Source organism: Suncus etruscus, chromosome 7, assembly GCF_024139225.1.
Source record: "Suncus etruscus isolate mSunEtr1 chromosome 7, mSunEtr1.pri.cur, whole genome shotgun sequence".
Classification (NCBI taxonomy): Eukaryota; Metazoa; Chordata; class Mammalia; order Eulipotyphla; family Soricidae; genus Suncus; species Suncus etruscus.
The window spans coordinates 115,586,593-115,607,029 of NC_064854.1; the positions used below are offsets into that span (position 1 = coordinate 115,586,593).

At 36.0% G+C, this 20,437-nt stretch overlaps 1 protein-coding gene and 1 non-coding gene across 2 annotated transcripts in view; one reads left to right on the forward strand and one right to left on the reverse strand.

Annotated features, from left to right (window-relative positions):
• The window catches only part of FHIT (fragile histidine triad diadenosine triphosphatase), a 914,518-nt gene that overhangs the window by 691,175 nt on the left and 202,906 nt on the right, over positions 1–20,437 (forward strand). The gene's annotated exons all lie outside the window — the stretch shown is intronic.
• LOC126014604 (small nucleolar RNA SNORA72) lies at positions 16,034–16,168 on the reverse strand. Its single transcript, XR_007497621.1, has one exon. It is a non-coding gene; the product is annotated as a small nucleolar RNA SNORA72 (small nucleolar RNA).

The window sequence follows — 20,437 nt, forward strand, 5'->3', positions numbered from 1 at the left end:
AACCAACCCAGGACAAACTCCAATTCAATTCCCAGCATCCCATATGGTCACTCAACCTGCCAGGGGCAATTTCCAAGCCAGAGGTAACCCCTTAGCACTGCATGTCATGACCCAAAAACAAAAAACAAAAAACAAAAAATTCTCTTTAGTATGTAACCTACCTTACAATAAAATAAGGAAATTCCTTGAAAAGAAAGAATTTTACCTATGGTGTTTTTCTAAAATTTTCAAATAACTTTATTACAAAGTTCTTTATTACAAGTTCAGTTTTAAAACTACTCTTTAAATCTATCTCTGGATTTGGAATAAAAAATATATTTATATTTTGGATCAATACTAATAGTATTAGATTTTTCAATTTTGATTGATGTATATATAAAATTCTTATTCATAATATTATTTCTAAGGAATTAACTAATAAAAAGATGGTGTAATTAGTATTTTTATTTAATTAGAGCCTACATCTACAATTGATGAAACTATGCTAGGTACAAATATATACATTAATCTTGTGTGATTTACAGGGAAATATCGTAAATACCATTCAACTGAAGCTAATTTCACAAAGGTTTTAATTTGCCTTATAATTCATTCATGGCAATGTTGACTTATATGAAAATTGACTTAACCATGAAGTCTTCCTTATTTCTGTACTCTTCACATTAGGCTGAGAAAAATTGTGTATCATATTTAGGGAAAACTCTAAGGTAGCGAAAACAAATGATTTTCTTAAAGATTGTCACTTCCAATGCCAAATTTCAGAGTTGGCTATTTGCAGAAATCGGTCTAACATTTCAGATATTTTTATGTGTGCATATCCAAACACCTACAAACCCCACAACAGAGATTTATAGGTTAACATATTAAATGAGAGTTGAACACACCACTGCTAATTAAGAAAATGAGACAGTGGAGGAAATTGAAATTTTCCAAGTGGACACATTTTCTCTGCAATGCGCTAGTTCCCCTGCTATGCTTATCATAATTCCTTTAATAGTTTTATTTTTTTTAAACTTAAGGAAGTCATCAAGATAGTCCAGCTTACTTGCACAACTCCCAAGGTCATCCTCTCTGAGCTGGTTTTGTGCACTGTACCTCTTAAATACTTTTGCTTAACTGATAGTGCATTCATGTCATGATAGTATACTAAAATATTTAAAAGGAAATTGCTGCCTCCTTTTTCTCAAAATAAACAGTCCTTGCTTACTACTCTCAGTGGACCATAAATATCTTCGAGACCAGCTGTACCAGTACCTTCGGAAATCCTTCTTACATTAGCAGTAACTAAAGAACTCATAGATTATTCCCTTTGCACTAAAATGCATTCTTACGCCAGCATTTTATAAAAGGTCTTTGGATCTTCAAGAGTTCACAAACTCTTGAGAATATTGATGACAAATTTGGATTTCTGGGTCAAATCCATAAATACATTTTCTGTTCATATTTATATTATATTGGCCATATCAATTGATGTGAACACTGAAGGTAAATATATATATTTATTAAAATAAAATAATATATATAATGGAAGTGAGTAACTTAGCTTGTTTCCTTGAACCATATTCTATTCACATTATATCTGCTTTTTACCTCCTTTTGAGGTATTGGAGTAGATGATTCCTTCAAGTTTCATAGCAAAAATAGAGAATGGGGAACTAAGATGATGTAGGCAGAGGGCAGAATTGGGATTTTTGAAAGAGAAATTAGAAATGAGATTTTCATCAATTGACAATACTGCCAAAGAAGGAAGTGGTGTGATCATAATATTAACATGCTGATGAATGATATATTCAAGTGAGATATTGCAAAGAGAAAACAAAAAAGAAAGAAGAAAAAGACTAAGAGAAAGGAGGAGGAAAAGTAGGAACAAGGAAAGAAAAAAGAAAGGAAGGAAGGAGGAGGAGGAAGAAGAAGAGGAGGAAGAGGAGAAAAAGGAGGAAGAAAAGAATTCTGCATATCTCTGATGAATAAGAAAGCTAGAACAGAGAAAGACCTAGAAACATTTCTGAGGTCAGAGTGTTGAATCAGACTTAAGGATTTTGTTCAGGCTGCTTGGCTCTGATCTGAGTTCTTTTTCACTTTAAGCCATCTGAACTCTAAGAAGTTATTTATATTTTTCCTTTCATTTTTCTTCAGAACCAATAATCTCCACTGTCTACTGGAGTCAATACTCAGGAAATAAATGTTGATCTGGAGATCAACAAGATTCTCCTTGTCTCCTTGTCTCCTTCAGCTCAATGATTTTGTATTATAGACTATAATGATAAACACCCCTTCCTCTCTTTTGTTTGTTTGTTTGGGGACCACACTTAGTAATGCTCAGACGTTACTCCTGGAAGGCTTGGGGACCATGTGGGATGCCAGGTATTGAACCCAGGTTGGCCACATGCAAGGCAAAAATGCCCTACTCTCTTCTATCACTCTGCTCCCCTCTTTCCATTTTCTTAGGTATCTTTATTCCTGTCACAACTTAAGAAAGAACCCCTGTCTTAATTACTAAACAAATGATGCATATTAGTAACCTTCCAAGACATAAAAAGTATATATATTCTCAAAAAATTAAAGATTGATGGTAAAAAAATGAGATTATAAAAACTATATATGTATTTTATTTCTTAAATTATAAATTACTTTATTTAAAGACCATGTTTTACACAGTTGCTGATGATTTTTTTATGTATAGCAAAATAAATTTGTGGAAATTATTGGATTTTGCAATAAGGTCATTAAGTCATTGTCAGAAATTTTACTACGTTATTTGTTGCTAATTGATCTTTCTATTTTTAAAAAAATATTTACTTTATTAAAAATAATATTTACTTTATTAAAAAATTAATTACTTTATTTAAGCACCATGGTTACAAAATTGTTCATGGTTAAGTTTTAGTCTTACATTGTACACCATCATTCAGTAGAGCAGATTTCCTGTCACCATTATCACCAGTTTCCCAACTACCCACCCTCCCCAATAAGCCTCTAAGGCAGGCAGTTTTTACTTCTCTCTCTCTCTCTCTCTCTCTCTCTCTCTCTCTCTCTCTCTCTCTCTCTCTCTCTCTCTCTCTCTCTCTCTCTCTCTCTCTCTCTCTCTCTCTTCCTCCCTCTCTCCCTTCTTCCCTCTCTCTCCCCCTTCCTCTCTCTTTCTCTCTCTCTGTCTCTCCGTTCCTCCCTCTCTCCCTTCTTCCTTCTCTCTCCCCTCTCCCCCTTCCCCTCTCTCTCTCTCTCTCTGTCTCTGTCTCTGTCTCTCTCTCTGTCTCTGTCTCTCTGTCTCTGTCTCTGTCTCTCTGTCTCTCTCTCTCTCTGTCTCTCTCTCTCTCTCTCTCTCCCCCTCCCCCACCCCTCTCACTGGTTTACAAACTGTTGCTACTGAAGGGGTACCATTAGCCCAATAGTAGTGTACGATATTATGTCTATTTGCGTCTCGTTCTCTCCTTTTGTCTCCCCCCAAATCTTTTTCTTCTTCTCTTATTTTATCTTTATCTCTTTTTAAGCCTTCTCCAGTTTTGAAATTCTTTTGTTCAAGTCTGGCAATGGCTGGTATTGCTTTTCAGTCTCCTTATCCCTGCATGAAATATTTCTCTTTCACACCGGGGCACTTAGAAGCGAAGTTAGTAACTGCAAAAGACAACTTCTAAGCCCTAGATACACTTCCATTTAGCCTGAAGAGGGTCAAGGGAAAAATGACACATGGGTAGTTCCTTTGAAATATGAACGTACCTTACATTGATAAGAACTAAGCTACAGTGACTGTTGAGGAGTCGAAACCATGAAGTACCACGGGGCATATCGTCTGATAGAGGGTCATCAAGGTTCAAGGAAAGAAGTGACCATTTTCCTTCCCTCCTGTAGAGGCTCATATCCTGGGTCTATTATTAATGAGTCTTTGGCCAGTGTCCTTTGTCTGGGGCTCAGTTTCCCTATTCTCACACTGAGAGGTATTCATTGCCTCTTAGTCACCTCTCAGCCTTCTTTCAACTCAGATACTTTGTGATTCCAGGACATTAACTAGTTCAGTTGAGAGACTATAACTTGCCCCGAGGACTCCTTCTCTTTGATTTCCTCTTGGAGGCCATATTAGCATAGCAAAAAAGGATATTGACACTGCAGTTGACTTTTAAAATTCACTGAGAAGGGGAGATAAAATGAAAACACACCAGATGGAATGTGAGCTCCCTACTATTTCAAAACTTAGACATTTCCACTAAATGTTGGCACAAACTAAAAATTAAATATCACCCTGGATACTATTTACAGTTTTAGATGTGATAACAATAGTCACTTTCGAAAGGAGAGACTGTTCTAAGACTCATTACACTACTTCAAAAAAATTTTTTTAGCTAATTAACAGAGTAATTAGCTAGATATGAAAATAATAGAGAGGAAATCAAGCTGGTTCAGAAACAGCTTCCAGACTCTGTTGGGACCCCACCTAAGTGACTGGAACTTCTTGTAAATGACTCCCAGAAAGCACTATGAATTTTGTGTTTTATCTCATGTAGATTCCTTGAAAAAGCTTTCAGTGTCTTCAATTTTCAGTTAAGTAAGTTTTAATCATCTACAGTTCAACACAATTTTTTTGCATTAAAACTTTTCCTGAAATACATATTCTGAGGCTTTTGGGATAGAGATCCCTCAACAAATGAGTGTATTTTATGGTTCCCCCCCACCCACTGCTAGGATTAATGCCCCTCACAGAACCACAAACAGACCCAGAGCAACACTGGGTGGGGTGTGCCACACTTCAAACAGATTAAACAAGCAAATAAACAAACCTATATACTGAGATATATAGTGATATATATATATAGTATATTATATATATATATATAATAGTGCTGTGATGAAGTGAGATATATATATATATATATATATATATATATATCTCACTTCATCACAGCACTATTTCAAATAGCGAGAATCTAGTAACAACCCAGGTGCTTCGCAACAGACAAGTAGCTAAAGAAACTGTGGTACATCTACACAATGAAATACTATGCAGCTATTAGGGAAAATGAAGTCATAAAAATTGCTTATACGGATGGATATGGAGAGAATTATGCTGAGCGATAGGCATAGAAAAAATCTCACTCATTTGTAGTGTATAAGAAAAATAAAAGAGGGGTCGGAGCAATAGCACAACAGTAGGGCATTTGCCTTGCACACATCCAAACCAGGAAGGATGGTGGTTCGAATCCTGGCATTCCATATGGTCCCCCAAGCCAGGAGCGATTTCTGAGCTCATAACCAGGCATAATTCCTGAGCTTCACAGGATGTGGCCCCCAAAATAAAAACCAAACAAACAAAAATAAAACAAATAAAGAAAAGATAGTAAGATAATAATATCCAGAGAAAATAGAGATGAAGAGCAAGAGGACTAGTCCATGAAAGGAGGGCTTGTCATAAAGAGTGGTGAGTACAATTAGGTTAGTGAAGGAGCAGTCCACGGTAACAATGATAATTGGAAATGCTCACTCTGGGCAGGACCTGGGTGCTGAAAGGAGAATAAAGTGATATGCATGATACCCCTTCATTAGCAATAGCACAATGCACAATGTCAAAAAGGAAAGGGGAGGTAGGAAAATCCCTGTTACAGAGGGTAGGAGGGACACTGGGGACATTGGTGGGAGGAAATGTGCACAGTTGAAGGGTAGTATACACTGTATGACTGAAACTCAATCATGAACAATTTTGGAACCACAGTGCTTAAATAAAATAATTCTATAAAAAAAAGTTCCAACATTTTAAGCAACAACACGCTTTGTGAATTATGCTGAAAGCTGAAACATTCTGACTTGAAAAATTGGGGATGGGGGTAGGGACTTTTGACATAGCTCAGGGGTTAATCCAGGCTCTATGCTCTGAGGTCACCTCTGTGATCCTGTGAGACCAGGAGGTGCCAAGGATCACATTAGGCATGCATGAGCTCTAGTCCTTTGAACTTATCTAGTCAGTAAATGTTAAATATTTACACAGGTTCCTTAAAAGATTTGCTATTGATAGTAAGATTCTTTTTGAGTCAGGTTAAGAATGCAGTTGGAAGTAGAAAGTAGATTTTTGCAAATTCTAGGAATTATGAAGACTGCTTCTGTACATGTCTATATGATGTCGACGTCATATTATAGACATAATATAAATGTGTATGTATATATACACATAACAGACATATGAAACCTCATCCCTCCATTCTCCCTAGGTAACTTGACCTTACCTGCAAGACCCCGCCCATTCCTGGGAGGGGTCTTGGAAAAGGTAGATAAGGCCTTTGACCCAGGGGATTAGGCCTTTTTGGCTCCCTTTTTGGTCTTTTGCCAGCATGGAGGTCAAAGGAAAGATGGCTGAAAGGAGTTAAGATGCAGGGCTAGCTAAGAATGACTGAATGCTTAAAAGGTTATGATATAGGCCACACATGTGGTGGATAGGGCATGAATAAAGTTGATGCTTCCTGATGCCTGTCTCTGAATGAGTCTGATTCTGCCGTTCACCTAAACCTGGGACCCGCCAGCTGAATGGGGATTGCGGAGCCACGTGGCCTGGGAAGGCAGAGAAAAATCCCTCCATCCTCCACCTCAATCCACCACCATCGTTAATTATTTAACTCTACAGACATACATAATTTTGATAGTTGTATTGATACATCTGAGATTCACTATATTCACTCATATCTCTCTCCATTTGTGAACATTCATTTGTTTAGAAATCTCTAATACAGCAAGTATCAGTACTATAGAATGTCAGAGTATGGAAGCTGAATGGTCCTTTGAAAAATTAGACCTGAAATTTGAGCTGCATTAAGCTGCCTGTAATTGAGGATATTTTCTTGAATCTTTTTGGGTTGAATCTCTCAACCCCCCCTTTAAAGACCAACCCCGGAGTTGCACATTTGCATTCAGAAAACTGGCATAGCAAGTGCACACAACACTGGTATGCGCACTTTGTTTTTATTCTGAGACCACACCCCGCTGTGCTCAAGGATCACTCTTGGAGAGCTCAGGAAAACAGAGTGCCAGGGACAAACCTACATCTATTACATGCAAGTACCCTACCTACTGTTCTACCTCACCAGTTCCCGGTATTTGTACATTTAAGTTTATTTATGAGAGACTGAAGAGATAGAGCAGCAGGTATGGTGACTGCTTGGTCCCTAAATCAGAATCAGGAGTGATCTGTCAGCACAGAGCTCGGAGTCAATTTGTAGCATATCTGGGTGTGGTCCAAATTGCCTTCCACTCACCCCCAAAGTTTGTGCATTTACTTGTTCTAGTATTTGAGTAGTACAAAATATCATAAACTACCCAGATAGTTGTATTGAAGCATAACCATTGTACATCAGCATTGTTAATTTCTCTATATATTATAAAATTTATATTATTTCTCTTTTTTCTATCTCAGTGAAAACATAACATCAGTTTTTCTGCTCTCTGTTAAGCTTTTCAAGAAAAATTTTAAAGTACAAAGTGACTCCAATTTTAGCCTGTCTAAAATTTAAAGGCCTGAGAAATCACATTTTTTTAGAACCCTGAAACACTGGGTGATAGGTGTGGTATTGGAATAATGTGCATGAGAAGCCATTGCTAACAATATTATAAATAGCATAATCTCAAAAAAATTTTAAAAAGTTGGTTAGCCAATAAAAATCTCTGCGGAACCAGCTAATTCTAGAGTAGTTTTTTTTTTTGTTAAAAGTTATTTATCAATTGCATTTTTAAAAATGAGACACTGAGACCTAAATGGGCTAATAATAAACAACAGTGACCACTTTAAGTTCTTACTGTGTGCCCAAAACTAGGTAGTCTTCATTATTTGCTTGGTTTTAATTTGTTTTGGCCACACCAAGAAGTGCTCAGGACTTACTCCTAACTGTGCTCAGAAATACTCTTTGGATAGTCCCCAGAGACCATATTAGTCACCAGATATCTAAGCTGGTTCAGCTCCATGCAAGGCAAATACCCTACCCACTGTACTATCACTATAATCCCTCCTTCACTATTTAAACTATTATGATTTTGTAGGATAAAATTAAATAACTATACAATTTAAGTTATTTTTAAATGCATAGTTGACCCAACTGTCTTCCCCCCACCCCAAAGTTTGTGTTCTACCACTTCAGTGATAGTACAGTGAATGGGCACTTTCTTTGTATGTATCCAACCTGGGTGTGATACCCTGCACACCATATGGTACCTGAACCTTGCCAGGAGTGATCTCTGAGAAGAGAGACAAAAGACCCTCAGTGCCTGAGCAATAGCAGAACGGTAGGGCGTTTGCTTTGCACACAGCTGACCCAGGATGGACCCAGGTTCGATTCTAGTCATCTCATATGGTCCCCTGAGGCTGCCAAGGAGTGATTTATGAGTGCAGAGCTAGGAATAACCCCTGGGCACCAGAAAAGAAAGAAAAAGAAAGAAGGAAGAGAGGAAATAGGAAGGAAGGAAGGAAGGAAGGAAGGAAGGAAGGAAGGAAGGAAGGAAGGAAGGAAGGAAGGAAGGAAGGAAGGAAGGAAGGAAGGAAGGAAGGAAGGAAGGAAGGAAGGAAGGAAGGAAGGAAGGAAAGAAAGAAAGAAAGAAAGAAAGAAAGAAAGAAAGAAAGAAAGAAAGAAAGAAAGAAAGAAAGAAAGAAAGAAAGAAAGAAAGAAAGAAAGAAAGAAAGAAAGAAAGAAAGAAAGAAAGAAGAGAAGAAAGAAAGAAAGAAGAAAGGAAAAGAAAGAAAGAAAGAAAGAAAGAAAGAAAGAAAGAAAGAAAGAAAGAAAGAAAGAAAGAAAGAAAGAAAGAAAGAAAGAAAGAAAGAAAGAAAGAAAGAAAGAAAGAAAGAAGAGAAGAAAGAAAGAAGAGAAAGAAGAGAAAGAGGAAAGAAATAAAGAAAGAAAGAAAGAAAGAAAGAAAGAAAGAAAGAAAGAAAGAAAGAAAGAAAGAAAGAAAGAAAGAAAGAAAAAGAAAAAGAAAGAAAGAAGAAAGAAAAAGAAAGAGAAAAGGAAGGAAGAGAGAAAGAAAGAAAAGAAAGAAGGAAGAAAGGAAGGAGGGAGGAAGGGAAGAAAGAAAAGAAAGAAGAAAAGAAAAGAAAAAGAAAGTAAAAGTAACCCTGCACACCATTAGGTGTGGCCCATAACTACAACAAATGCAAGTGAATTTCTTTAAGTGTATTCACAGAATATGTTAGCATTACGGCAATTAAATTCCAGAACATTTATCACCTTCAAAAGAAACCTATGCCCAGTAGTAGACTGCCTAGTTCTTTCTACTCCTTCCCAAGGCCCTGAAACTATTCATCTAGTTCCTATCTCTGTGAATTTTCTTTTCTTGGACATTTCATATTTCACATATGTGATTTAGTCCTTTGTGACTGGTTCCTTTCACTTAGCATTGTGTTTTCAAGGTCCATGCCTACGTACTATAAATTAGTACAGTCGTTTATTTTTATTGCTAGATAACACTGTATTATATAGATATCCTATGTTTTGTTTATTCATTCATCAGTTGATAAACATTTTTTAAAAGATGAATACATTATGCTGGTTGTGACTAGTGCTGCTATTTATGTATTAAATATTATTTGTGTATTTATCTTTGGGTATATTGAAGAGTGAAATTTTGGGATCATATGGTAACTGTTTCAACTTTTGAAGAATTAATTATTCTATTTTTTAAAGTAGCTATTTTAGATTGATATCAGCAGTGTGTGCAGGTTTCAGTTTATCCACATCGTGCCAAGTTTTATGATTTTCTAACTTTTTAATTATAGGCATCTTATTCAATGTGAAGTGGTGTCTCATTTTGATTTTGATTTAATTAAGCATTCCGATGGCTAATGATGTTGTGCATATTTGCATATGATTACCATTTGTATGAGTTCTTAGATGTCTATTCCAATTATGCACCCCCTCTTTCTTGAGGAGTTGGTTTGTCTTTGTATTAGCAAGTTTTAAGACAATTCTTTCTCACTTTACCCTATTCCTTCAAAGTCCTGTCTAGGATTGACATACTTGCCTTTATTTTGTAACTGAAATCATTGAAATTCAAACATGTTCCCTCTTTTGTCCACATATTTCAAAGTTTAGCACAGGCTAAAGCTCTGATTCTGAGTCCATGACATTTCCCTCTTCTGTGCTAATTGTCACAATCTTTACCATTTCACTTGAAAAGTGATATACTGAAGAGTACAAATGACAAATCAGAATTACAAAGGTCAACATAAGGAAGAAATGAGCACTTAGTAATCTGAAGGAAAGAGAGGAGTTACATGAGAACAGAATCAGATATAAGACCACTGAAAGACTGGATAAAAAGATAGCAAATAAATTAAAATTATGCCTCTTTGAATCATATTATTCACATACTTGGAAGAAAACCATTTGATAACAGTGTTATATCATGGACTCATAGGAGACAACTAATCTGCCCATAGGTTGAAACCCTATCAGTCTTTATATATCATAGTACATAAGGAGTTTGAAGTCCAAGCATAAGTGAACAGCTTAGTACAAGGTGGTGTGTTGCAAGTCAGTCCCTGAAGAGGTTGACTGATGGAGGGATGGAGGATGAGGCCTTTCTCTTCCAGCTCAGAGCACGCGTCTGCCACCCTGTCTAGCGACGGTTCTGAGGTGAAATGGCGGGTAAACAGCTCGCAGACAGTCAGGCTTGTGGAAATATTAGCTTTATTCGGTGGACAAGACTGAAGTCCAATGACTCAGCCTCAGTTCCAGCAAAAAGAGCCCCTCGCCTTCCACAGACCCTTGTTTTTATCCCCCAGAATCAGGTACCACCCAATGGTGGGATCAGATACCAACCAATGGTGGAAGCAGAATCAGGTACTACCCTAGGGTGGGGGCAGAATGCCAGGTCACACCCTAGGGTAGGGCACAATCACCAATCAGGTTAGGGTGAGTAACATAGTAATCCCCTAAAATATTTACATACACAACAGTGGTGGAAGGGGTGGGGATGTGAGAGAAGCCTGAGGGTGTCAGAGGAGGGGAGATATTTGGTTTTCTAAGTGGATATATCTAAGCAACTTGTTTGTAACGGTATTAGAGACCTATCATCTTATTGGCTTTGATTTAGTCAAAAGGGCTAAAATACTTTTTGGTTAGTAAGCCATACTGTCTCTCCTATACTCTCCATCTTACAGTTTCTTGAATTAATCATTTATAGGGAAAAGGTGGAAGGACATACACTGCCTGTATATCTTGCATGTATTGCTTTTTTTTTTATATAAAGGTACATGTAATAGTTACATGAGTTCACAGTAGTCTGAGATTGAAATACTATATCTGGGTGTTTAAGCCCTCCTCTTTCTCTCTGAGTTTCTGTCTTGAAATAATGGTTCACCCAGAAAAAAAAAAAAAAACAATAAGCAATATTTTGTATGGTTCTTATTATTGATGTTGATCATGATAAAAAGCAGGTATAAAGGTACCTTCATAGTCTTTGCTTTTTTGCTATGATGCCTGGCTCAGCAATTTTCAAATTAGTTGCCTGTGAGTTTGGGGCCTGGTTTAGTTTATAAAGTTTTATTGGATCACACCATGCCAAATTTTTAACTTATGGTCTGCAAAGATTAAAATATCATTACTTAGATTATTAAAGTTGTGCTAAGTACTGACCTTGTTGTCCTACAACAGTTGTTTATTAAATCTTCTACTGATGTGGATCATTTTGTTGCCACCTACGTGATATTAAGTGACAGGAAACACTTAGGAAGCCACATTCTTAGTATTGTAGAGATATTTTCTCCCTGGTTGAAGTTTCCTGGTGTTTGATATTGGATGCTAGCAGAAGCCACAATGCCATTTTTTCCTTTAAATGACTAAAACTTTTCCTGCTTCCCTATTCCAAGTGTGGCACCCTCCACCCTAGCCATTATCTGTCTACACAGGTGAGATAATTTTATAATCGAGAAATATCCAAAAAGTTCATTACCTCCATATAAATCTGGAGATAATGTCAGCCCCAAAATTGAAAGATTGTGTACTTACCTAAGGCCCCACTTTACTGCATCCTTGGATCTAAATTCAGACTAAAAAATATAAATATAGAGGGATGAGATGGGATGTGGCTTTATAGTGGAGAGATGGTAACAAGTTCTCTGGCCACAAACAGTCTTGGTTCATGATAAGAATCTGCTGATTCATAGTATTACCCCATAGTAGCCTCAACCTCTTCATTGATACAAAGATGCCAAAAGTATTTGGTAGGTCATAGCTAGTTTGGCAGATTTAAACAGACAATAGGAGTAATAGCCTCTTAGGATACTTGGTACATGATGCTCAATTAATGTTAGGGGCTGTTCTTCTCTTATTGCTATTGTTACTTTTTCTATTATTATCATTATCATTTAGCTTTTTTCAAGTTAAACATCAGTGTCTGAATTTTAGACTTAAGGCTATCTATTCAGTGTCTGGAGTTAATAAACTGGTGACAAAAGGACAATAGAAACAATAAATAATTAAATTTTAAAGGCAATAAAGAACACAATCTGTAGATCATATTTATTATCCTAAAGATGCAAGTATAAGTTCTATTCAGGCTTATGGTTGCTGATCAAGACTATGAGACTAAAGTTGCCAGATCTAATTATTTTTTGCTGGAAATTTAAAAATTATCTTTGTTAATAATGGCAATTAATTTCCATTAAAATGTGCATAAAAACTAAGTCTGAAGATCATCATGGCTGATTTGCAGCTCCTTTATGAAAGCAGTAAAACCTCCCTGGGAAAGAATCTTCCTGGGAAACTATGTTTATATTTATTTACATGTGAAAGATGATTTCACTATCTGTTTTGGGCATCTGGCAAATATTTGTCAAGTCATTCTCATATGCCAGGCTCTGAACTAAAGATTTCAGAATGAGCCAGGCAGAATTCTTACTCTTAAGATATCTGCATTTGGTGAAAAGTTCAATATATTATAAAGCAATTATAATAAAGTGTGGCAAATAGATATTCTTAAAGTATGTGCATCTACTACACAGAAGGAATGGCAGTGGGAAAGGCATACTGGAGAAGGGGTCATTTGAGTTAAGTTTTAAAAGATGAGCAGGAGTTTCCTGGACCTTTAAGGGAGAGAATAAAGGAATCCACATAGAGTTGGCTTACCAACATCATAGTTACTTTCCAAATATGTAGATTTACATGAAAATTAAATGAAATTAATATTAGTTACACATTTGGCTGCATACCAGGAACTCAGATATCACCAATGTCTAAAGGCTACCACATTAAACAGTGCAGAATTAGATAATTTCAGCACTGTATTTGTTGGACTGCACTGAATTGTGATGACAATAAACATCTTTTTGTTTGGTTTTTGAAGGTTTTTTTTGGGGGGGCGGGTGCACCAGTTGATGCTCCGAGGTTACTCCTGACTATGCGCTCAGAAATCACTCCTGGCTTGGGGGAACCATATGGGATGCCGGGGGATCGAACCGCAGTCCGTCCTAGGCTAGCGCTGGCAAGGCAGATGCCTTACCTCTAGCACTACCACTCCGACCCCTCAATACACATCTTAAGACTAATAAGTTTTGGGCAGAAGCGGTAGAAAGTTTGCCTTGCATGCGGCTGACCCAGGATAAAGATTCAATCCCCAGCATCCCATATGGTCCCTTGAGCTAGGAGCAATTTCTGAGCACAGAGGCAGGAGTGAACCTTGAGCACTGCCAGGTGTGGCCCAAGGGAAAAAAAAGACTAATAAGTTTTGACATATCACTGGAGTGATAGCAACTAGGAATGGAAGGATATGCACACTGTGAAGTCTGAAGAGATAGGTGTGCGTGTGTGTGTGTTTCTGCTCTCTGTGTATGTAAAAAAACAAGATAGACAGACACAGCATTCTGTTTCTTAGCCTGGCTCTGTTTGATTCAGTTCACCACCATTTTCCCACCTTTCCAACTACTGGTGATATATTTTTAAGTTACATTGCAATAGTATTTTCTGAGTTTCAGGGATAGCAGACTTATATTCTTATCTCATAATAGCTATAGATAGTAAATATCTTAATGCTTTATTTTCTTCACAATAACAAGTTCTAAGGAAAAAACAAGCTTATATTTATTTTCTTCAAGTTCTTCTATGTGATTTTCCAACTGTGTAACTCTGCTACTGTGGCTTTCTAAGATGTTTTTTTATTTCCTTTCATTCCATTCGTATGGATTCTCTCATCTTTTGTAGAACTTCTTCTTGAGTTTGTTGATTTGTTCATCTATGGATTTCTAGAACTCGCTGGCTAGTGATTCCTTGATTTCTTTTGCCTCTTTTAGGTCCTCATCTATTGGGCCCCTGTGTTTTGGTGAACTTGGAAACTTGCTAGGATTTCTCTCCATATCCCCAGTTGTTAGTATCTTCCTTAGTTTACCCATATTTCTTTGCATTTGGTGGTTTGGTTTGGAGTGTACTTCCTTCATATTTCAGCCCTCCTTTGCCACCTGTGGCGTGGGGTTGGATCCCTTCTCCAGAGTGTGACTTTAGGTGGGTATGATGGCTGCATTGCTGAGGTTTGGCCCCACCCTCAAAACTCCTCCCTCACTTTACCTGCCTGAAGGTGTAGGTCGCCTCAGCCTTGCCCAACCACAGCAAGTTTCCCCTCTCCCTTCACCTTTCAGAAGGTGTGGCGGAGGTCCAGCTGTGTCAATTTCCCCTTCCCCCTCTACCTGTCAGATGGTGTGGTTCTCCTAAATTTATTTTCTTAATATGCACGTACACATTGCTGAACCATATTTTGAAATTTCTAAACTAATAGCCCTGATTATATATCGAAGATTATTAAATAATTTCATTGCATTTTCATTTAATGACTTCATTGTCACTTTGCTCACGAAAGAGTTAGAATAAACTTTAATTTAATACTCATGAAAAGAATGAGCGATTTATATTAACAAATTGTAAATTCCATTTCTGAGTTACACACTAGCCACTTTTCTTTATTATTTTGATGATTAGTCTTATGTAGATTAATCTCAGTTATACAAATGATAAAATTCAGGGGTTGATTTAGAAAATCTAGCAAATTCTTTTCACCCGTTCTAAATTACAGTTCACATTTTCTTTTATATATCATTTTTTTCTCTTAATAATTAATTTACATATTCATCCTTCTTCAAAAAGTTAGTCATACAGCAAGTATGCTTGAACTTCTACAATGGCACTGTTCCTGAGATAACGGTGAAATAAAAAAAATCAGATTCTCTGTTCTAATACTGCTGACATCCTAATGATGAAGTGATAAGCAATAAACACACATGACTCAGCAAATAAAGAACAAACTCTCAGATTGTTCTCTACAATACAAAAACAATAAAAGAAAGTGATTGTCTCATAGGAAGAAGAGGTTCAATTCTAAATTCTATATAGTCAGATGTTTTTCTCTGATGAATTGATTTTAAATTGCTGAATGACATGGTTAGTCCTGAGCACTACAGAGCAGCCAAAAAAAAATTGTACTGGCACCAACATAATTACTAACTGACCAAAGCAGTTAACTTTATGGCTATGAAGTTTATATGGTGTTAAAACAGAATATTAAATTGATTGTCTATAAATTATTTAACTTTTAAAATAGCACTAGCTTAGGTCTAAGGAGATAGGACAGTGGGTAAAGTACTTTCCTTCCAAGCAGTTGATCTAGATTAGATCCCTGGCATCATATATGATTCCCAGAGTGCTGCACAAGCAATCCTTAAGTGCAAAGCCAAGTGTAATCTCTAAGATTTACTAGGTTTGATCCTAAAACAAAAAATATTTTTAACACTAATTTTGGGGCTGGAATGATATAGCACAGTGGGTAGAGCACTTGCTGTTCACTTGCATCCTCAACACCACATATGGTCCAAAGAACTGTGATGCCAGGAGTCATCCTTGACTAGAGACAGGAGTAAGTCCCTAACAATGCCAAATGCTACCATAAGTGTTCTTCTGTTTTTATATGACTTATGAAAATATTTTATGTACAATATGAATTTTAGATGTTATCTTTACGGTATTCAATCATTATTAGAATATAATTTGACTTTCTCTTTGACTATATATGTACATTTTTTTCTTATTTTTGAATTTATAAACAGCATTTATAAGACCAGATCTAGCAAGGCAAAAAACTAGTTTTGCGTCACATGCAGAGCACTCTTACAATGAAGGTTTAGCATGCCCTGGTAACTATAAAATTAGAACAGCAAGAATATTTGCAATTGGCAATATTTTTTTCAAACTGTCTTGATTTTTGCTTGTTTGATCTGGAAGAAAAATTTAAGAGTAGAAGGTATATAATTAAGGTTTGGGTTTTTCTTTCCTCTTTAGAAAAAAGTAAACAAATTTCATAGCATAATAATATCATTTCCACATAGTTCCATAGAACCCTCTAAGAAACACTATATTTTAAAGTCTTACTTTTCATATTCAAGCTTACTTTATTGTCTCTTTATTCTGCCTAAGCATATAATATTTTTCTTCTTATTTTAACAGGAAGGCTCAGGAAAGAAATGACTTTAAATCTATTGTTAAATAGATTGTTAATAACTTAAAGAACTTGCTGATCTTGCTGATCTGTATTACATTAATAAAAAAAAAGACTAGTTACCCAATTTTTTTTGTTAACAATTATTTGGGGGAAAGGGAACACCTGGTAGGACTCAGGGATCACTTCTTATATTTCTTAGGGCACTATACACAGAGCTGGGGACCAAACTGGGGTTGATAATATGCACGGCAAGTCCCTTAACTCCTATACGATCTTGCAGGCTTATTGATAGTTGTTTGAGTCACAGAGCTGCACTTCCTGACATGGAGAACCATTGGGCAAGATAAAAGCCATCTGGGGAAAGTGTTGCTGATGCTAGAAATTGGACTACTGGGTACAATTTGTCAGTTTGCTTAGAAGGTTAAAAACTTATTTTGTTGTACTCTAACACCACTGCTGTATAACTACATCCTTTCTGATTATATAAATTTCTATGACTTTCTCTCCTGCTATTGTCCAATTTTAAACTTATAGTTATTACTTAGAATAGACAGAGACTTTATGCAATTCAAAAGTTCCAGAATATATGGACTTAGATAAATAGATTTATAGATTGAACTATGATTTTATATGCATATTTGTTAGGTAGCATCTTTCATTGTATGCTCATTTTTTTATCCTGTTTCAGGAACAACAGAATTTTCGTATGTCTGCATTTCAACATTTCTCTAAGTTCAATATTTCTTTAAAAGCAGTTGTGCTCCATTCAGGAAAATCAAAACAGACATTTCACAGTGTTTGTGGATTTCTTATCCCCCAAAGAATTCACTGCACTGAGTGTTCTTCAAACAAACCTGTTCTTTATTTTATGGCCATGTAAAATAAATTTACTTATAAGATATACTTGAATATCCAGTTTTAAGAGCCCTTTTGTTTCTTAAGATAAGTTGCAGAATTATATCTCTAGGCTGATATCTTTAGATGTGATTATTCCTATGGAAAACTGTTCATGGATAACATGCAGCGGTGGGATTGATCAAATTAAGGTATACATAGAGCTCACTCCATATCTGCAATCAGGCAAGCTATATAATAGATGCAAAGGTTTCCTAGACTGAGTAAATAAGCTAAGATCTATCTATCACATTGTAAAATTCTCAATTCCAGATTCTCTTGTTTTGGCTTCTCTCTAATATGAAGTTTGGAAACAGAAAAGCAACCTTCATTGCATCTGAGACCTCAACCCTTCTTTTCATGCTGCTCTTCTACGTGAAAAATATGTTTCGGTAACTGACTCGCCAGTCTAATTTTTATCAGTTCTCTGTTGCCCCTCATGCAGAATGGACTCTTCCTTTTATCTTTATTATATATCACATGATTTGTGGTTACTAGTCACAAGCCTTCTTCAGAGGGCTCTTCCTGAATGCAGAGTCCTTGCTTACTCACCTGCCTTCATGACTCCTGACATGGAATTTGCCAGAATGTTCACATGTTACCTCAGTTGGATAGCCAAACGGATAGATTAAGAATCTTAATTCTGTAGGTGTTCAGATCTTTCAAAATATATAAGTCCAGACAGGGTGGCACAGGTCTTAAGAATTTGAGATGAGACAGGTCCTACCAATTCCAACTGCTTTTTAAGAGTAAATATGTTTGTTAGATAAATGCTGCGTGTGTTTCTGTAAATCCCATTAAAATTGGTGTCAGCAACCTAAAACAAAATACAGTTGTAAATGAACTTAGTTCTTGAAGTAATATATTATCTGAATTGGTAATAGGTTGAAATAAATGTAGATATTGAGGTGATAAACAATGTTTTATGGTTAATGACCTTGGAAAACGTTCCAAATTAAGTATGCTTCTTAATTATGGATAATTTCAGTTCTTATACTTTTGCTTGAAGTTATTAGAACCATTTCCAAAAATGCTTTGAGCTACTGCATTTCTTTACTTATTATATTTTTTTGCAAAGAAAGAGTATAATAATAGTGTTTTAAAGATCATCTTAGGAAATGCTGAGTTAGAGTACTAAGATTCATTAATTGGCATGCCTTATTTCAGAATAATGAAAGAGAATGATTGAAATGGTTCCTATTTTCTGTGAATTAAAGTGACCATTTCACCTTGGGAAGTTAACAAATGAACTTCAGCACAAGAAAAGAACTAAGGCAGCATTTGTCATTCAGGAACCATAAGGACAGCTTCTCCTTGAAGCTTTCTTGAGAGTAAAAATGAAAAGTTCATGGGAAACCTTTTGTCGTCCAAGTCTTGATTAGCTAGAAGGCCTGATAATTTCCCCCTGAATCTTGCACAGGACTATATTTAAGCCTATCCTTTGCATAGTAGAGACCACCAAAGGTTCCTATCTGATTCTCTACATGTACTCTCAAGATATCATCTAGGTAAACCAAATGAAGCCTCCAAAAGCCTACTCTCTTTGCTTTTGAAAGAAATTACTTTGTTTTAAACTTGGAAATAATAAAATTACTAATAAATTAGGCTGGGCATCTGGTATTTAATATCATTCTCATTTTTGTGCCTTTGGACTATGAAGTTGATTAATTATAATGTGGTGTTTTGAGCACCATTTAGATATTAATTATTTTAATAACCTTTCTATTGAAAGCCTAAAGCTTTGCCTAGGATTATAATGAAAGTTTTCACATAAAAGAGAAGGATAATATTTAACAGGCACTAATACTCAAAGAAGGAAGTTCAAATACGACATCTTTCACACACATTAAAAAAGAGAAAAACAACATACAATTCCAGTCAATGTGTGTTGTTTCACTAGGATTTTACATTTATTATTGCACTGTTGTTGCAAATTATTCTTAGTTATGTATATGCTTAGGAACATAGGAAGTATTAGTGTCTTTGTAATGAGGACCAAAAGAAAACAAATCCTTGGGCAGGGTTTCATACTAAACATAAGAACCTTTGAAACAGCTGGGGTTGAATGGATTTCAAGATATAAGCAGAAATAAATTTGGTCTTGCTGTAGATTTCTGTTCCCATTCTGATAAACCTGTATCATAAATTGTTGAGCATTTTTGAATGTCATCCCAAGCAGTAGAGACAGGTGAAGGTGAAGTTCATGGGTATGTATTATGTAGGTTAGAAGCACAGATGTTCAGAGTTGTCCATATAGCCATACTAGATGGGTTAAAATCAATTATGGTTCAGACATAGGACTCAGTAATCCCCACACTACTTGTCAGATACCTCAAGGAAATTAAAAGAATTGCAAGAATTATTTTAATGCAAAGCCAATGTTTTTATATAAGTCTATATAATATTTCCAAGAGTTCTCACTGCCTCTAAAGATGAGAGTCAATGCAAATAAATGATTATTAAAAATGATTAAGGTATAGTTCATTATCATCACTGTTTTGCCTTCAATTTTATCTTTTATCATTATAAAAGGAATTTGCCAATTTCATTTATACTTGCCATAGGACACATTTTTCTGCTTAATAAAAACCTTAAAATTCTTTTCAAAAAGCCAACTTTCCCTATTTAGTCACTTTAAATTGCTAAAAAAAAAAATAATTGGTTAATCTGGTATGCACAACCACTTAGTCAAGCAGCCTAAGTACAATGATGCCTAAGTCTGGATTACTGCAAACTCCTTTATTTTTTTTTTTTTTATACACATTGCCCTGTTGGCTACAGAATCCTTGAAATCCTCAGGGAACAAATTGGGGATAAAAGTTAAAAAGCACACCCCGCTTATTTTCAAAGCTCTGAGCAGACCCAAGAAGAAAGACCGAATTTAATCAAAAAAGATGTTATTGATGAAGGTATCTCTCCTTCAGGCTAAACTTTGGTCCCTCTGCATGCTAATAAAACTATCTCATTTTTCAAAAGTAGCCTTCTGCATAAAATCCAGGGAGAGACCATGGATAGGAATACATTTGGAGAGAATGACTTGAAGATGATCAATCAGAAGTTGGCAAGGTCCCCTACTGTCCCTAACTTAGTGAGAAACCACTTGCCT